Below are 20,323 nucleotides of genomic sequence, written 5' to 3' on the forward strand. Positions count from 1 at the left end.
AATCCCGATCGTAATCGGAAACGGGAGACCGGAGTAAACTGCCTCTGACGTCTGCGGCCCTCGGCCCCTCACAGCCGGGGTCTCGATTTGTGGAGCCAGCTGCCGTGGTCATCGAGGGAGGAGACAGCCTCCTCCCCCCCTCTAATGTGGTGAAGCGGAGGAAGTTGGAGGGTGGCGCTCGCCTCCACCTTCCTCACCTACCGAGGCAGAGGGAGTGGCGTCCTGAAACCCGTCCTCCCTCCCGAGAACTGTAGATCGATCCCGCGCCGCCTACGCCGGGGCCCGTCGGACGGGCCGGAGCCCCGGGCAGATCTTTACCTGATGAGTGATGCGGTGGTGTGCTGCGGGGTGGAGACCTGCTGGTTGCAGCCTGGGGGTGTGTATGTGGTCCCATCATGGAGTGTTCCTGAGGCCGGTGTACATCCTTGCTGGTCTGCAGTTTAGCTGAGTGTATTGACTGGCGGTGGCAGTGACTCTCAGTCCCTGAGCTGGAATACGACTTTGCCATGAGTTTTCTGCAGCTGTGTGCCGCCCGGACGTCTTCTTCAGCGCAGTGGGGTGAGTCGGAGGGGCTGCACTGCGGGCAGGTGGGGCAGGCCTCTCTTCTTCATCTAATGCCAGCGCTATTCGCTGGTTCTGCCCACCAGTGTGGTGCCCCATCTCCTCCCCCTCCCCCCCTCAGCCCGGTCACTCCTTGAACGACATAAGCCGGAGGAGGGTTGCTGATTCATGGCTGAGAGAGTCCCCGCGGCCTAAAGAGTGCGTGAGAATCACTCCAGGAACTGGCAGCAGCACCTGCACAACCCCTCACCCGTTGGGCACCCTTCCTGGAGGGCCTTTCGATTATTGGCTTTTGCTGGTGCTTGGGCGAAGGGGCTTTGTATTTCTTGGCTATCCTGGTTGCCGGGCAGTCTATCTCTCCTCCTGGGGATATAACAATACCCTCACTATGTCTAACGTTAGGGGCCCCGAGCATCCCAACAAAGCAAGCTTGACCGCTACACCTGGCCGAAGGCGGACCTGCCGGAGCGAAGGGTGGATGGGGACAGGCTGCAGGGCGGGGCCGAGCGTGACCCAACTGAGCCCACCATGACAGACTTAATGGCGGCCATCACAGGGGTCCGCACGTCTATTGATGCCCTCTCCTCGGAAGTGACATTAATCAGGGCTGATCTCGCAAAGTACAGAAAAAAGGTCAAACCGTTGGAGCTCACCACCGCTAGCATAGTGGAAGACACTTCGCAACTACAAACAGATATGGGGGAATTGAGAACATTCCGTAAGCATGTAGAGGATAAACTGGACGACTATGAAGGGCACCTGAGACGCAATAACATCCGCGTTCTTGGCGGTCCGGAGAAATCGAAGGGGCCCGCTACTGTCCTGTTTTTTGAAGAGCTTATCACGACAAAGCTGCAGCCAAAAGGCCTCTCCAAATTGTTTGTGATCGAAAGAGCACACAGAGTGCCCGGGGGTCGCCCGAAGCCAGGGCCCCCCCCCGTCCAATACTGGCCCGGCTGCTTAATTATAGGGACAGAGACACGATCCTACAAGCAGCGAGGGTCTCCCCTCCGATCTGCCTAGACAACTCGGAAATCACTTTCTTCCCTGATTTCACCGGGGCAGTGCAAATGCGGCGACGCTCCTTCCTTGATGTTAAGCGCAGACTGAGGAAAAAAGGTCTCAAATATGCCATGCTCTTTCCTGCACGCCTAAGAGTTGAGAGTGAAGGGAAAACCCGCTTCTTTGATCTACCGGAGGTGGCATCTGACTGGCTGGACGGCCTTAGAACTTCACACGAACGGAACTCTGCCGACCATTGAAAAATGCGACGACCCCTCGTTCAAAATACTTTGATGCTTTGCATAACCAGCTTTCTCGGCCCGGATGACCAATGGCCTTCACTTTTCGGCTCCTGGTGACATCGAACTTTCCGCCGTAGTATTGAAGACTCTCATATTCTGTGGCCTGGTATCCATCATGTACTGCACCGTAACTCTGTAATGGTAGGCAGGGGGGTAACGGGGGCCCTTTGGCCTCCCCCCTGTGTTCTTCCTCTAGTTGAATAGTGGGGCGACAGGCACTCTGCATTTAAGAATTATGGGCAGTTTTGAGCCCGGAGTGCAGGGCAGCAGGGTGGGGGGATGTTGGGAGGGATTGTGTTTTGTTTTGTTTATTGTTGTTTTTTCGTGTTATCTCGACGGTACCATGCATAATTGGAATATTATTGGGAGGGGTTTGTCTACTTATCAATGGGAGTACAATGTATTAAGGAAGTAAACATTTTATGCTGGAACGTTAACGGCTTGGGGGACAGATTAAGAGAAGTGTGGTATTGCAATATATCAAGAGACTGTCGTCTGACATTGTGTTACTTCAGGAAACCCACCTTATTGGTAATACGTGCAAATCGATGCACAGATGGGGCTACCCGATGGTTGCACACTCGGGCTTTACATCTAGCTCTAGGGGTGTTGGTATAATGCAAAAGAGGACATTTTCTCTGTCACTCACCTCTACATATGTAGATGATCGGGGCAGATTTATTGGGATCACGGGTTCTTGGGAGGGCCGCACCATCACTTTCATGTCAATATATGCACCTCCGGGGTTGCAGGGAGTAACATTCACTGACCTAAGTGCCTTACTCCTAACGTTGCCTGATGGACACCTGGTGCTTGGAGGCGACTTTAATTCAATCATATCGGGCTTACTAGACAGACACCCCCCTCGTTTAACTCCACAAGCTGCACAAGCCTTCTCCGGGTTCTTGGAAGCGATGGGGCTGGTCGATAGCTGGAGAGCGTACAATCCAGACAAGGTTCATCACACTTTTCATTCAGGGGCCCATAACAGCCTTTCCCGCCTTGATTACATACTTGACTCCACAAATCACCGACATTCATGAAATACGACACCTTGCTAGAGGTATTTCTGACCACTCCCCCCTATGGGTCCGCATAGTTCTAGGCCACACACAAGTGGGACGTGTTGCCCCTATAAATCCCTGGTATCTTAAAAACCCCAAAATACGGAAAGACCTAAATAAATCCATCGATGATTATTTCTGGGAGAACGAGGGCACTGTGGAGTCTCCCCAAATATTATGGGAAGCTTTCAAAATGGTGGTCAGGGGTCAGGCCCTTTCCCTAGTCGCGGGTTCCAAAATGGATAGGGTGAAGGACGTCTCCGACATAGAACAGGAGCTCTATCGTCTAGAACAGGAGGTCAGTTCAAACACCCTTCACGCACTCCGTCTGTGTCAGGATGAATATCGGGCACTGGTCACTGACCACCGGGCCAAATTGTTGGGGCAGGATAGATTGGGTCGGATATATGACTGGGGTGACAAGACGGGCAAATTACTTGCCTGGCTGGATAGGAAAGAGCATGCTAGTAGACTCGTACCCGAACTGAAGGGTACTGACGTGTCCTCCGTAACAGATCCCCAAGACATATCCAACCAATTTGCTACCCACTTCCAGAAAGTATATAGTTCGGTGGCTCCCTACCAGGAGGCAGATTTTTCTGATCTTATTAAAGATATTTCCCTCCCTACCTTATCAGACACTGACCGAACATTTATGGATAGTGCCCTAACTGCTGATGAAATAGCAGTAGCTATAAGAACATTGCACTCTGGAAAGGCCCTGGGCCCCAATGGCATTCCAATTGAACTTTACAAACTTCGACCAGATAAATTGGCCCCATATCTTAAGTCCATTTTCGAAGATAGTCTTACACAGGGTACACTACCATACAACCAGAGGATTGCCACCATAGTTACAATCCACAAGGAAGGGAGACCCAAAACGGAGTGCACCTCCTATCGGCCTATCTCATTATTAAATGCAGAACCTACAATTTTAGCAAAGGTACTCGCTACGAGGCTGATCAAGGTGATCGGGAGTCTGGTGCACCTGGATCAATCAGGCTTCATGCCTAAGAGAAACACTGCTCTTAACCTGTGCAGATTACACGGGGTCCTGGGTAGAGTGCCGACGTTACGTGAAAATGCCATTATAGTTTCCCTTGATGCCACTATGGCATTTGATACCCTGGAATGGCCTTATCTTTTTGCAGTGCTTGCCAAACTAGGATTTGGGCCGAATTTCTGCCGCTGGGTGAGACTGTTATACAGCGCGCCGATGGCCCAGATTGTAGTGAATAATAGGAAGTCAGAGCCCTTCACACTCAGCCGAGGGACCCGTCAGGGATGCCCCCTTTCTCCCTTACTATTCACTCTGGCCCTTGAACCTCTTGCGGCATGGATCCGTGAAGATGTGACGATCCGGGGCATGCGTTGGTCGGCGGACTGGGAGGACCGGATCTCCCTATACGTGGATGATATTCTGCTATATCTCACGTCCCCTAGAAGTTCCTTGATAGCAGTTTTTGACATTCTAGACATTTTTGGCAAATATTCTGGGTTTCGCGTCAATTGGCAAAAATCATCCATATATGTCCTCTGGGGGGAACCCCCCCCCCCTACCCCGAAACTGTTTTATTCCGGTGGTTTCAGAAGGCTTCAAATACTTAGGTATATTCATTTCTCTCGATCCCACAGTCCGGTATGCCCGCAACTTGGTTCCCCCAATGCAGAGGCTCAGGCGAGATATAACAAACTGGAAGTCGCTCCCCCTCTCGTTATTGGGTAAAGCAGCACTATTTAAAATGATGTTGTTCCACCGTTTCCTCTACGCCCTACAGAATTCAGCCGACCCCGTCCCAAACTCGTATTTTAAAGATCTTGAAGGACTCCTGCGAGACTTACTTTGGGGAGGGAGACCACGCATTGCTCTCAACAAGCTGACACTTAGTTGGTATGATGGCGGAATCGGGCTACCCGATCTTAAAAAATACTGTTGGGCTGCACACTTTACAGCTATTAATCACTGTACATATGGTCGCCCTAACAACCCGGGATTCCTCATGGATCGGTGGCTCCTGCCTAAAGGGATCTTCTCCCGGGCGTTGTACTCTACGCCTGGCAGATTCCCACTCACCGGCCCAACCAGCCACACAGTCAAAATTTGGCACTCGGCATCTAAGTCGCTTGGTTGGCACAAAAAGTTGACTCTCGCTATGCCTCTGTGGGATTCACAGCAACTTGGATATATCGGAAACTCAAAAGGGTTTGAGAAATGGGATCTGATAGGCATCTCTCAAGTTAAGGATCTCTGGTGCCCAGAGGGCGTGAAACCCTTTAATACTCTCCAAACCCAATATGCCCTGGCGGACACCGAGCTTTATCGGTACCTGCAAATTCGGCATGCGCTACTAAAGGTATTTCCCAGCAACGCTACCCCACCGGATACCTCCCCACTAGAGGACAGACTGCTGGATGGCTATTTGCCTGACAGGGCCGTTTCCCTGACATCCTGGAATAATAATATGGAAAATCCCCTAGTGACACTACAAAATAAATGGACCGAAGATGGAATTGAATTAGACGATGAAACCTGTCAGGACGCAATTTCCTCTCCTAGAACAGTTGCTATCTCGGCACGACTGAGACTGGTACAATTAAAGATCCTTCATAGAAATTGCATAACTGGTCCTCAGTTGATGCACATGGGGGGACTAACAGACGGCTCTTGTAGGAGGGGATGTACACAATTGGGCACCTTCATGCACACTTTGTGGCATTGCGCGCCGATCCAGTAATATTGGCTCAGCATACACACAATTATGAGCGAAGCATTAAGGGTAGAAATCAAACCAGAAGCGCCCAGATGCCTTCTTAACATATGGGAACCTACCGACCTTAACACTCATACTATGCAATGGGTTACACTTGGCTGTATGATCGCCAAGAGAAATATTGCACAGCTCTGGGGAGCCTCACGCCCACCCACAGCTACAGATTGGGAGAGAGATCTCGACTGGTGTATGCTAAGATAAATGACAGTTTATGTGGCTCGGGATGCCCCCGTAAATGGGCTAAGGTATGGACCCCATGGAATACATACCATGGCTATATCTGCACTCCTCCCCGTGATGCTGATGATGATGATCCCCTGACCCCGTGATTTCCAGTGAATTATGTTGCTATATCTGTATGTTGACTCCGCTACGCTGTAGAACCCTGTATTGATCTGTGAATCTGTACCTTCATGTCGAGAATGTTCAATAAAAAGATTTATTAAAAAAAAAAAACTTAATATTATGCACCGGCTGAAAAAATTACTGTGGATGGAGTAAAAGAGCCACTGTAATGACACTGCAAAATGTTCTCTTTTTTCATGCTTGAAAATGATAATAAATATATAAAAACATTTTTAAAAAAAAGCAAACATTATTTGAAAGAAGAATGGCCTCCCAAAAATGTCACATGTTTAAAAAATGTTGGGAAGTGAAAAATGAAGTGGGAATTAAGAAAGAACTTCCTTCAATTTCGCCATGAGGGACATCTTGGCGTAGTTAACATGAAGAGAAAGATTAAGGGAACATATTATTGGCTCTGAGTTGATATTGATACTGAACAATTTGTAAGGGTCTGTTCTGAGTTTTGAAATGCTAAAAAGACTTTGAATACTCTATACCTTACACCGAGCCCTTTAGAATGGCCAGAGATGGTGTGGGGGACTCTGGTACTGAAATCATGAGGTCCATACAATATAAAGAAAGTGGGTATAAGTATGTCATTGTAATGGTTGACCATTTCTCAAAAAGGGTAGAGCTTGAGATTATTGAAAGAGCTGACAGTAGTGATGTGGTTACGTTTTTGAACTGTGTTTTTATATGGGAAGGATTACCAAAGAAATCATTAGTGACAACAGCATTCTATATGATTGTGGAAGATTTCTTAGAAAGGAATTGTATTGTAATGTATGTCACTATATTTCTGTGTATCATGCTGCAGGAAATGTAGCAGTTGTGAGATTTAACAGCATGATCAAGGGTACAATCCAGCTGGTGGTGATGATTGAAAAGAATTGGATAGTAGACGTGAGAAAATTGGTTTGGGCTTATCGTTCTACAACCTCAGTTACAGGACATAGTCCATTTGAATTATTGAGAAGTAGGAGACCCTACAGCAAGGATAATATGAGATGTATGAGTGAGTCCAATAAGATGAGAGGATGTGGCAATACAGCCAGAGCTGCTGACTTTGGAGCTGCGGAACCAGGTTCGGATCTTGGTGTTAGCTCAACATCTTGTGATTCTGGGCAAATCACTTAGGGGCATATTATCAAGCAACGGCGTTAAAATTATCGCCGCTTTAGCGGCAAAAAACTGCCGCTATAGCGGCGATAATGGGCTTGATAATATGCCCTTAAGAATTCCCATAGAAGCCCATGTTCTGGTGTCAACATGGGCTTCTATGGGAATTCTCTGCGGCATATTATCAAGCCCATTATCGCCGCTTTAGCGGTAGTTTTCTGCCGCTAAAGCGGCGATAATTTTAACGCCGTGCTTGATAATATGCCCCTTTATCTTCCCGTACCTACCAAAAATGCATGTGTTCTTTTGCAATATAACTGGTGCTCATGTAAAACACTCCAATATCTTTGGGTCTAGTAAACAGACAGAATTGTTTACATATGTGGCAAGGAGTAACAGTATGAAATACCAAGACGTTTATCAGAAGCATTATAAATGAAAATGTGCAAGCTTTGAAGGGGAATTGTTGGAAAGGTGCTGGGTAACTGTTAAGAAATCAGGGAAATTCCCCAAAGGGGGTCATTCTTTTCAGAGCAATTAAAGGTGCTGGCATGTTTGAAGAGTTCAGTTTTCCTAAGTGACAAAAAGGGGTGGCATTTGAGCGGTATTGTGATGTGTAGTTGTGCAGGTATATGTAACTCTTTAGATTTTCCGGTGAATTTACTGATTGGTTAATTTGCGCATCTGATTAAGAGGTTTCCTGTTTACACAATGCAGAAGAGGTTGACAACAATGATGGGGTCAGAAGTCAATGAAATAAAAAACACTGGTCAGAATAATTCTTCTGAATATAATTTGGATACATCTAGAAATGTATCAAATTCTAGGAGCCAGGTGGGTCGATCCATGAAGTTACATATGAGATTCCAGGATTCTATTCTAAAGTAAGCTTGTTTTTATCTTATTTTGTTGAGCAGCATGTTTGTATTTCTTGATTCCTTGACACGTGGCTACAGACCTCCACGTAGAAGTTTCACAATGAGCTTTGTAATGTTATTATAATTCATCCTGTAAATTTTTTATTTCAAACTCAGCTCTATACATGATTACTTCATGCTTATTTGTCTTTGAAATGTTAAACATGTAATGTTTCTAGTCTTGTTTAATTAAAATAGGGAAGATCTGTATAAACTTGTAAAGCAAGGTTCCATGTCACATCATACGCACTGTGATTTCATAGAACCAAGACTTAAAAAACTTGTTAACTTTTAAAAGTCTTGGGCAGTTGCTGGGAGCTGGTGCAGAGAGATGGCTGTACAATAGGTTTGCCAAGGAACAATCATACTTACTGTTTCATGCATGTTGAATTCTTACAACTGGCCACTTCTGCATTAGGTAAATTGGCAAACTCAAAATCAAATGCTCTAAGAAACAATTTAAATAAATGTTAGAAACATTTTTGACTAAAGTTTAGAAAGTTGCATTATCTACATTATAAAGTCTAGTTTTTTTCTTTAATGTGTTTATCTTTTCATCTGCTACTTAGAAGTATATTTTGATAATAGTTCATTTGAAAAATGTGAATAAACATCATACATGACTTGAATATTCGAAATATTGTTTGCATCTGTATTATCTTATTTGTATTATACAATGCAAATTGTTCTCAAATTACCTAAATATAGTACATAAAATATATATTATATGTTTGCACAATCATAGATTTATCAAACAATCAAATCTATTCATATGATTTTACAAACCATAACATTATACATTTGAAAAAATGTATACAAAATTTCAAGTAACATTACAAACAATGTATGAAATACATATATTACACTGAAAAAACCATAGATTTCATGCACGTTATAGCATTTCGCAGTTTAAAAAATAAAGGGGGGCCCCAGGGGATCCTTCTGGGACCCCCTAAGCAACACTAGAGGGTCAGAGTATTTCTACCCTGCCCCCTTTACATCTTTCACACACTTATTTCCCTTACTTCATCAGCCTTGCTTCTACCGAGACACAAAATGGCTGCCAACAGTTCCTGGTTTCGAATGTAGATGGACACTTGACAGCCAATTAGCATTCAGCGCGTGATCGGGAGGGTGCGCGCTTGGTTCGGGGAGGGTGCGCTTAGGGTGCGCTTAGGGTGTGCGGATCCTCCGAGGCCATAGATATATCTATCTTTTTTAGTTTAATTTTCTCAGGAACTACTGAACGGATTTACACCATTTATGCAAAAGGTACGAGTCTGAACTGAGGACTACCTCTTTGCCAAATTTGGTGTAATTCCGTTCAGCAGTTCGGGCTGTAGCTGCGTCAACAGGTCCTATGGGAAATTGCATGGGGAAAATGCGTTTTGTAACCCCCCTTTTTTCTCGGACCCCGCTTGAGCGGACCGGAGCTGGCCAAAAATTTGGAAAATTTCGCGAAGATTCGTCAACCGGCGCCAGACTTATTGGGAATAGAATGTTGCGGATTTCCTATGGAAAATAGGTCCTAACTATGACTACCTACTGGCGACCGCCCGTAGGTAACACACACACACACACATATATATATTCTAAAGTTTTTTAAATTCTTTTTCCTGACTATAATGTCCCTCTAACCGTCAGTGAATTTCAATGCTTATTTAACTATTAGTCACGTTTGTAGAGTGGTGGAGAAAGGGGGTAGGGCATCTGACCAGCTCTCACGAATCCTGCTGTTTAGCACTTAATAGGGCTAACAGCAGGTTTCTAAGGACCCTCAGCTTTTACAAGGACTTCATCTCCCAACCAGTAGTGTGCCAGGACGTGCGTTTGCAGAGTGGTGGAGAAAGGGGGCGTAGGTCTCACAAGAACGTTAAGCAGTCTTGCTGTGTGGGATTTACTGGAGGTAACAGGAGGACTTGTTGGCCCCCACATACCCTCAGCAGCCAAGGAGACTACATACCACAACCAGTAGTGCACCAGGAGGTCTGTTTGCAGACTGGTGGAAAAAGGGGGCATGGCCTCCGATAACCTCTCAGCAATCCCGCTGTTTGGAACGTACTTTAGGTAAAAGGAGGGCTTGTTGGCCCCCAAGGACCCTCAGCATTCAAGGAGACTTCATCCACCAGGTAAAAGTGCGCCAGAAGGAGCATTTGCAGAATGATGGGAAAAGGGGGCATGGCCTCAGAACACCTCTCATCAACTCCGCTGTGTGGGACTTACTGGAGGTAATAGGAGGGGTTTCTGGCTCCAAGGACCTTCATGAGGCAAGGGAGGTTCATCCCCCCAACAAGTAGTGCGAAAGGAGGTGCATTTGCAGGGTGGTGGAGAAAGGGGCATCTGAAGACCTCTCAGCAACCCTGCTGTATGTGACCTACTGGAGGTAACAGGAGGTCTTGTTGGGCCCCAAGGATCCTCTCGAGCCAAGAGGACTTCATTCACCAACCAGCAGTGCACCAGGAGGTGCCTTTGCAGAGTGGTATAGAAACGGGCGTGACCTCCATAGTCCTCTCAGCAATTAGGCTGTTTGGGACTTACTGGAGGTAACAAGAGTGCTTGTTGACCCCAAAGGACCCTCAGCATCTAAGGGGACTTCATCCCCTAACTAACAGTGCACTAGGAGGTGCATTTGCAGAGTGGTGAAGAAGGTAGGCGGGGGCTCCGGCGACTGGCCGTTTTTTATTTATTTTTATTTTGAATGTATTTGGCTGTGCTGCCCCCTTCCTGGGCCAATTTTAGCCTTGGGGTTCTTATCCCCCAGGGCCAGGGATATTTTAAATAAGGAAGGAGGGGGCGCATGGCCACCGTCCTTGAGACGATTTCGTCCCCAAGGACTCTATACCCTGAGGCCCAGGCTTTAAAAATAATGTATTTACTCATTTAAAGGGAGCGAGGCTGAGTGGCCCCTTGCCTCAGGTCGATTTCATCTCTGGGTACCCCATTCCCTGGGCCCGGCACAAAAAAACGTATTATATATTTAAAGAGAGGGGAGCCAGGCAGCCCCCTTCTGGGCTAATTTTGGCCTTATGGAACCCGGCTCTAGTGTAAGTGCCCTGGTCCCACACAGGCACCCACTTAGATGTGTGGGGGACTGAGGGTGAAGCCTGAAGGCCCCCACTGTCCCTGCCAGCTCCCCACATCCTACGGGAGTCGGCAATGCTTTGACAGAGAGGGAGCTGCTAACATGCAGCTTCTTCTGTGTCAAAGCAATTGTGCTAAGCTTTGAGCAAGTGAGAGCAAAATACTCTTGTTTGTTCAAAGCACTGTTTGCTATGGCTTGGCGGGAGCAGTAAAGCTACGGCCAAGCCATAGCAAACAGCTATGTCCCTGGACATAGCAAGAGCTGGTCCAGGGCGGGTGGCTGTCCCCAAGGCCACCTTTGGCTTGCTTTTTAGAATTTGCCCCAGGGAGGTGCCACCCCACATACAATGTCAGAAACGATTTGGGGGAGGTGGTGGTCCCCGATGCTGGGGGTTCTGCGTCACTCCCCCATTATTTAAAGTTAAAACCCCGGGGAGGTGGTTGGGGGTCCATGTGGCCCCCTTTTTTTTCTTGTAAAGCATAGGGGAGGTGGCTGTCCCCAGGGCTGGGGGCATCTGAGAGGCACCCCATTTATAAAGTAAAGAGGCCCCATTATTCAAAGTTAAAGCCCAGAGGAGAATTTTTTTCTTGCAAAGCTCTGGGAAAGTGGCAGTCATTTAATAAGTAAAGAAGCCCCGGGGGGCTGATGGTATCTGTGGTGAGGGGGGTGCCATGCGGGCACACCCCAGCATAATTAAAAACAAAAACACTGGGGAGGTTGTGGTCACCGGTGTTTCATTAAACCCTGGAAGGTGGGCCCCATGTGCCCCCTCCTTGATTTTTCATAGGCCCCTGGAATTTGGCCCACCCGGGGGCTTCCATTAAAAGAAGCACTGGAGCTTGCACCATTTTTTTTTCAATTTTGCCACAAATCCACAGATCCAAAAATCTCCTTTTAATGCCCGACGGGGACTCTATGGGGTCACGGTATCCTTCTATGACCCCTTTTCTTTTTTCTTTTTACATTGTTTGTGGGACTCATAGTCGAGCCAAGTCCCAGGATTGCTACCAACATTTCCTGGTTGAACTGTTGACAGCCAATCAAATTTCAACACAGGGACTGTGGATTCGCAAGTCTACTACAAGGATCCCCGTCCGCAGATACCTATATTTTTTATGGGTTAAATATTTTATTCACAAGCATCTAAGTACTCAGAGCTACCTATGATTTTTAAACTTTGATATCTCTAAAACTACAGATCGGATTTACACCAAATCACAAAAAGCACGCTTTCTGGACCAACATCTAGCTTCCTTCCAATTTGGTGTAATTCCGTTCAGCCATTCGAGTTGAAGTCATGTTCAGAATCCCAATGGGAAAATGCATGGATAAAATGCATTTGGGACCCCCTTTTTCTCAGCTCCCTCTTGACAGACCACCCCAAAACTGTCAGCACAGCAGCTTAACCGAATAAAGGAAACATTTGGAAAATTGAATAAAGATTCGTCAAGCAGAGTCAAAGTTATTGGAAAACAAAAAACGCTTTTCCTATGAAAACATGGTCCTAACTATAATTACCTACCGGCGACTGCCAGTTAGTTATATCAGGGACGTTATAGTTAGAAATTAGCATTTAAAAAACCATAGATATTCAATGAAAAAATCACAGGTTTCAGGGACATTATAGTTAGGCTTACATTTCACTCATACAAAACCAGAGAAATTCAGCTGTTATAGTTAGCTGAGCTAACTATAACTCGCGCCCCCGCAATGCACTGCTGATGTCACATGTTACATCACTCATGACATGGTCAGTGCCATCACTGATGACATATCAAATGACTTCACTCATGACATCATGCAGTGACTGAGTGTTTCTAAAAAGTTTAAGAATGTTATATATATATATATATATATGTATTACCTACTGGTGGTCGCCAGTAGATAGTTATAGTTAAGACCTATTTTCCATAGGAAATCTGCAACATTCTATTTCCAATAACTTTGGCGCCAGTTGACGAATCTTCGTGAAATTTTCTAAACTTTTGGCCTCCTCCGGTCCGCTCCTGTCCTGAAAGTCTCGGGGTGATTCGTCAAGCGGGGGCCAAGAAAAAAGGGGGGTCCCAAAACGTGTTTTCCCCATGCAATTTTCTATAGGAACCTTTAGTCGCAGCTACAGCCCGAACAGCAGAATGGAATTACACCAAATTTGGCAAAGAGGTAGCCCTTGGTTCAGAATAGTGCCTTTTGGTTAAATAGTGTAAATCCGTTCAGTAGTTCCTGAGAAAATCAAAAGCAAAATCACATATATATCTGGGTGGAGCCTAACCACACATCTCATCGTGAGATCTGATTGGCTGTCAGCACTTCATCCAAGAAGTGTTGGCAGCCATCTTGGGACCAATAATCATGATAGTACCTCATTAAAAAGCATTGCAGTTAATAGAAGGTTTTAAGACTTTAGTTACATTATAAATCATTTGTTGATGGTACCATACTCATTTTAGGAATTGTGGTGTGTTCTAAGGTGATTTTACCATGTGAAAAAGCCTTCTGTTGGGATATCATGAATCATGTTTGAGAGAAAACTATTTTCTTATGCTTTTTCCACAGAGGTTTGGAAAGTGATCTATAAGCTAAACTGAGAGCATATTTTCTGTAAATTCACAGTATCTATCTCAGTCATGTGAGAATGAAGTCTGACATTCTCAGTAAAACATGTACATCCAACAAGGGCAGAGACTGTCAGTTGATTCCTTTGTGTTCTAATGCAGCTTCCCAGAGTGTTCTAAAGAACAACTAGAGCGCTAACAGTCCTACTTATGACAAACGATTTGCACACCTGAAGCCATCTTGATTGGAATAAAGTGGTAACTCTTAAAACATTTAATTTAAAAAGGAACAAAATGAGGGGATTCATTTTGCCATAGAAAGTATGATTAGTGCTGAAGAAAGAAAAATTAGGGCACATTTTGAGTGACTTCTCAAATCCTCTTCTATTTCATTAAAAAATTCTGACATGCAGACTGAAACATGCACGTTCAATACCAGCAGCAGACTTCCCTGGTGAGCAGTAGCTTTACTACAGTGATCTAATGAGCAACTAGAGTGCTAACATTCAGAAATTATGGCAAATGTGTGACACATCTGAATGCCTTCTTGATGGAACCAAAGTAAAAAACTGAAAGAATTTGCTACTGAGGAGACTGCAGTAAATGAGGAAATTAGGAAACTTCATAACAAATAAATCTCCCAAGATGGCCACCAGAGACACAAGAGCCCAAATGCAGCACACATATCACTCAGATGTAGCCCACATGTAGCCTAATGACAGAAGTGTGCAAAACACTTTTTATTATTTTTGTTTTGCAGTTTTATATAGTGCAGACTTGTCAGGTATTGGAGTGCTTTACATGAGCATTGGTTACATCACACTAGAACAAATTCATTTTGATTGTAGACATGGAGAGATTAAGTGATTTGACCAGAATCACAGAATGTCGAGCTGAAGCAGAAACTCCAACTTGGTTCCCCAGTTGTAAATTCTGCAGCTCTGGAAGTAACACCACATCCTCTCCCCTAAGTGCAACATTTAATCAAGTGGTCAACTGGATAAAAAAACATAAAGATAACAAATAATTTAAAAGTGCTTTGTCGTTATTTGAAAACTCAGAAAATATGTCCTCATTTTAGTTTTTTAGAGCACTAACCATAATTTTTATGCAAATAAGACCCTCTCATATATGTAATTTCTAAAGGAAATGCTCTAGGTATTACAGTTTTGGTTACATCAAGATGACGTCAGGTGTTCCACACTTTTGTAATAAATAGAGAATGTTAGCATTCTAGTTGTTCATTAGGATACTGTTGAGAAGCAGAGGCCAGGGGCACAGACTCTGAAAATTGAAGGCAGGTAGAAGGGTGCAGAGGCAACAATTTGACCACAATGGGCAGGCAGGAAGGGCAGTGGCAGCACAACAGACTATGGAGGGCAGTGGAAAGGGGGGCAGGGGCAACAAACCAACAATACAGGACTGGCAAGATAGGCTGTGGCAATATAATAGACCATTGTGGGCAGACGGAAGAGGCAGTGGTAGTACAACCATACATGCCAACAGACCCGATTCAGCCAGGAAACGTCCAATGTTTTTAAGCTCAAATGGGCTTTATTTGATCTGTCTCCTGTCTACAATCTCCTCTTTTTCAATGTAACTCAAAGGGGAAAATCAATACCCAAGTTTGTTTTCAAAATCTCCCTCTTACCAAGTTCAAAATGTTCGCAAGTATGGTACATTGGATCATGGAAGGCAGGAGGAATTGGGGTAGGGATATAGACTCGGATAACAGAGGACAGGAGGGACATGGAGAGGTGCACCAAACTGACCCTACAGGGAAGGCATCAGGATTTGCAGCAGCACAATACACCACACAGGGCATGCGGGACAGGAGTGCAGCACATCAATCCATAGAAAGCAATAGGGAGGGGACAGGACCATGCACATGGACAACAGAGGGGAAAGAGACAATGGTAGCTAGCTGACCATAATGGACAGACAGGAGAGAAAGCTGCAGCATAACAGACCATAAAGGGCAGGAGGGACGGATCAGGGGCATTACAATGGAACAGACAAGCTAGGAGGGAGGGAATAGGGGTCTGCACATGGAAACAGAGGGCTGGGGGCAAGTGGGCAGGGTAGGAGCAGCAAGATGACCATGGAGGTCAGGCAGTTTGGGCACTAGAAGCAAGACACACCATGGAGAGCAACAGTGAGACTATGATGGCATACACACAGACCATGGAGGAAAGGTGGGAGGGGGTCAGGGGCAGCTAGCTGACCACACAGGGAAAGTGGGAGGGGCCGTGGCAGCACAGAAGACCATGCATGGCAAGCGGGAGGGTTAGTGGCAGCACAATGGCTATGAGGGGCAAGAAGGAGGGTGCAGGGGCATACACAAAGGACCATGGAGGATAGAAGGGAGGGTCAGGACCTGGGCACAGACAAGAGAGTTCAGGGGAAGGGGCCTTAAACAGACCACGCGGGGCAGAGAGGAGGAGCAGTTGCAGAACAACACCCCAGGGAGGGCAGAAGGGTGTGGCAGTACAATGGACCATGAAGGACAGGAGGAAGGGGATAGGGGCATGGAATGTGGACAGGCAGGGTGGAGGTGGCAGGGACAGGTTACACTCATCTGACAATGCCGGCAGGTGGGAGGGGAGTGTCAGCTCAACAGAACACTCAGAGTAGATAGGAGTGGCAGGTCCATGGAACATGGTGGGCAAAAAGGATGGAGCAGGGGCATGCACAAAGACATCAGAGGGCAGGGGGAAGGAGAATAGAGCAGCAAAATAAGCACAGAGGCTAAGCAGGAGGTCAATGAGGGGGCATAGAATTTGGCAATGGAGGGCAGGAGGAGTGGACTGGTACATCATGCTAAATGGAGGGCAGTCGCAGCACATCAGACCATGCATGGCAGGAGGGAGGAGGCTAGTCCATGAATTCAGACAACAGAGGATAGGGAGGAGGTGGATGGGGCAGCAAGCTAACTCTTCAGAGAAGGTGGGAAGGCCAGTGGCAGAACAACGGCCACACAGGGCTGTAATAAGGGAGCAGGGACATGGAATTGGACAATGGATGGCTAGGAGGAGGGAAGGCAGGAGCAGCAAGCTTGGGTGGGGGCAGCACAATGCCAGGCCTTGTTTCCAACCCCCCACCTTCCATTGCGATATGCATCTTCCTTAACGTTAAAAAAAAAAACTAGAAATTTGCTGAAAAACCAAAGATTACAGGGACGGTATAGTTAGACTCATATTTCACTCATACACAACCAGTGAAATTCAGCAGTTATAGTTACCTGAGCTAATTATAACTTACGCCCCCGCAATGTACTGCTAATGACCTCAGACATTTCATCATTCATGACTTGGTCAGTTACATCACTCATGACATCACTCATGACATCTCAAATGAGCTGCGAATGGAATGGAACTATAATCGCTAGAACTTTATTTAGGGATAGTGTGTTGAATATTAACACCCCTTTTTTTCCTTTTCTTTCGTGTAAGAACCATTATAATACGCAACGTGCCCAGATTAATATGGCCGATAGCCTTTCACTTTAAAGTAATGTGTAGTCCATTGTTTATGTTGATGTTTGCAATTCTAAGTATGTTTATTATGAATAAGTCACATTGACGAACATACAGATATGGTGGTCACGGGGCAAGATATGCTGAAATGACATTGTGTGCATATTAACACTTGTTTTCTTTTCTTTATTGTATCAATTCCTGAATTTTCACATCGTGACCAGGCCAATATGGCCACCAGCTTTTTGGATTAAAGTAATGCACTGCTGATGACGTCACATATTACATCACTCATGACATGGTCAGTGACATCACTGATGACATCTCAAATGATATCACTGATGACATCATCTACGTGATCATCTGATGCACCTCCTCACACCCTAAAAAACAGACTACCATTCTCGAAACCATAGACACACCAATACTAGTACAGCTACATATGCATGCAGACCTCTGATCAGCTACATAGCTTTGATACAGTCTTTTAAATACTCAGTTAGTACCTATGCAGTCTAGGAATCCTTCTGTCTGTCCCATGCACTATCTACATATCCTATAACTCTGCCAATACCTAAATAATACATTTAGCATGCACTCTCTTTGCAGCACTGAAGTTACTCCAGTTATTAGTCATATACTTAAGGAATGGCCTAGCCACTAACACAAGTGCAGGTGCAATATTTTGTACACTATGCATGCAGACCTCTAACCAGCTACATACTATTGATACGCTCTTCTAAATACCCAATTAGTACCTATGCAGTGTAGGAATCCATCTGTCTGTCCCATGCACTTCTCCATTCACCCATCCAGCACTATTTACGTATCCTATCACTCCACCAATACCTAAGCACTTATAAATTCAGCACACACTTTCTTTGCAACACAGAAATTACTCCAGTTATTAGTCGTTTACTTAAGGAATGGCGTAGTCAAAAACACAAGTGCAGGTACAATATTTTGTACACTATGCATGCACACCTCTAACCAGCTACAAACTATTGATATGCTATTCTAAATACCCAGTTAGTACCTATGCAGTGTAGGAATCCTCCTGTCTGTCCCATGCATTTCTCCAATCACCCATCCAGCACTATCTACTTATCCTATTACTCCACCAATACCTTCACTATACACTCTGTTTGTAATACTGTAATTATTCTAGTTACTAGTCATGAACTTATGGAATGCCTAGCTACTAACACAAGTACGTCTATAATATTTTATGCACTATCCAAGCAGACCTCTAACTAGCTACATACTATTAATACACTCTTCTAAATACCCAGTTAGTACTCATGCAGTGTAGGAATCGTCCAGTCTGTCCCATGCACTTCTTTAATCACTTATCTACCACTATCTACTTATCCTATCACTCCACCAATACGTAAGCACCTATAAATTAAGTGTTCACTTTGTTTGCAGCACTGTCATCATTCCAGTTACTAGTGGTATTCTTATAAAATGACCTAGGCACCAACACAAGTACACATAAAATATTCTGTGCATAATCCCTACAAATCTCTAAGCAGATACATACTATTGGTCCACTCCATTAAATACTGAAGTAGTACCCATACAGCGTAGGATACCTCCTGTCAGTCTCATGTAATTCTTCAATCACCCATCCAGCACTATGTTCTTATTGTATCAGTCTGCCAATACCTAAGCACTTATGGGGCAGATTTACAAGCACCCTGCGCCACCACTACGTCACTTTTTGTAACGCAGTGATGGAGCCAGGCACTACTTCATATTTACAAGGAGAGGAAAAGCCACCATGCGTGGTTTTTCCTCTCCTTGTAAATACGACCCCTTCATACACAGAACTTTGCGTTGAAGGGGCGTCCCATAGGTGTTGCTGTGGGTGTTCCCATGCAACACCCATAGAGCAAGACACATCTCCAGATATATATAATCGTAAATCTGGATGTGAATGCTGCGCCATCCTAGAGTTGGTGTAGCAGGGCGCAATGAGGAGAATTGTTTTCATTTCTCCTCATTTTTTCCTCTTTCAATGCATGCTGCATTCCACAGCATACATTGAAAGAGGAAAATGCCTTTACTGATTGTTTTTGTGCAGGAAGGTGTCCCTTCCTGCACAAAAACAATCTCCACACGACACAGACCTCCTTGCACCATGGTGCAAGGGTGCCTGTGTCACCGCAGGGCTACAGTTTGTGCAGCAGTGCAGAGGGAAGCACAGAGTTGCAACATATTTATGTACATATGTCACATCCCTGTGCTTCGGAAGTGCCAAAGTGCAGTGCAGCTAAAGAGCTTGCAGTGTCACGCTGCAGTACTTCCTCATAAATCTTCACCTATAAATTCACCATACACTACTGTATCATGCTGTATACATATATTCAACCAAACTTTCACACATTACCTTGCAATTATAGTTATTTCTTTAACCAGATAAAGCAGTTCTGATAAGAACCTTTTTTCTTCTTTTTTCTTTTGTATTTTGTCTTTATTTTTTTGAACAATTTTGAATTTTTTTTATTTTTTCAAAAAATGAACAAAAAAAAGAACGAATAAAACAGGAAACATTTGGAATTACTTATCATTCCAAAAACAAAAAAAACAAAAAAACTAACAATGATGGTTGCATTGCGCAGCACAAACTGCATCCACCGACTGCTCAATGAAGCATATAAGTTTCTTACACTTCACGCAGTGTTGCTCGAGAAAGGCAAATTCTGTCCTAATGTCTATTGCAGGTGTTCCTGGGGATGCTCCAGATGTACTTGCCACAGCAGGTGAGGGGTTCAAAGCAGCTCGCCTCATTTCCTCCTGAGCAAGATTGAGCAGATGTGTGGTCCGGAGATGCTTGTACATAGAAGCAGTGCCACAAGAGTATTTTTTTTCACTGCCTCTTGACAGGACTCGGTCACAAATTATGCACGTCACCTTTCTCGCATTTACTTTCTTCTCTCCAGGTGGAAAAGTGAAGAATTTCCACACAACAGATTCCGGCCTCTGTGGACGTGGTGCCTCCTGCTGGAATTCTTCTTCAGAAGATACTTCCTCCTGCTGCTGCTGCTGTCCAGATGACATTTTGTTTGATATTTTTTGAAAAACACCAAAAAAAACAAGAAAAAAGGGTTCTTGTAGGAAAAGAGA

This window comes from Triturus cristatus, chromosome 5_1, assembly GCF_964204655.1.
Source record: "Triturus cristatus chromosome 5_1, aTriCri1.1, whole genome shotgun sequence".
NCBI classification, from domain to species: domain Eukaryota; kingdom Metazoa; phylum Chordata; class Amphibia; order Caudata; family Salamandridae; genus Triturus; species Triturus cristatus.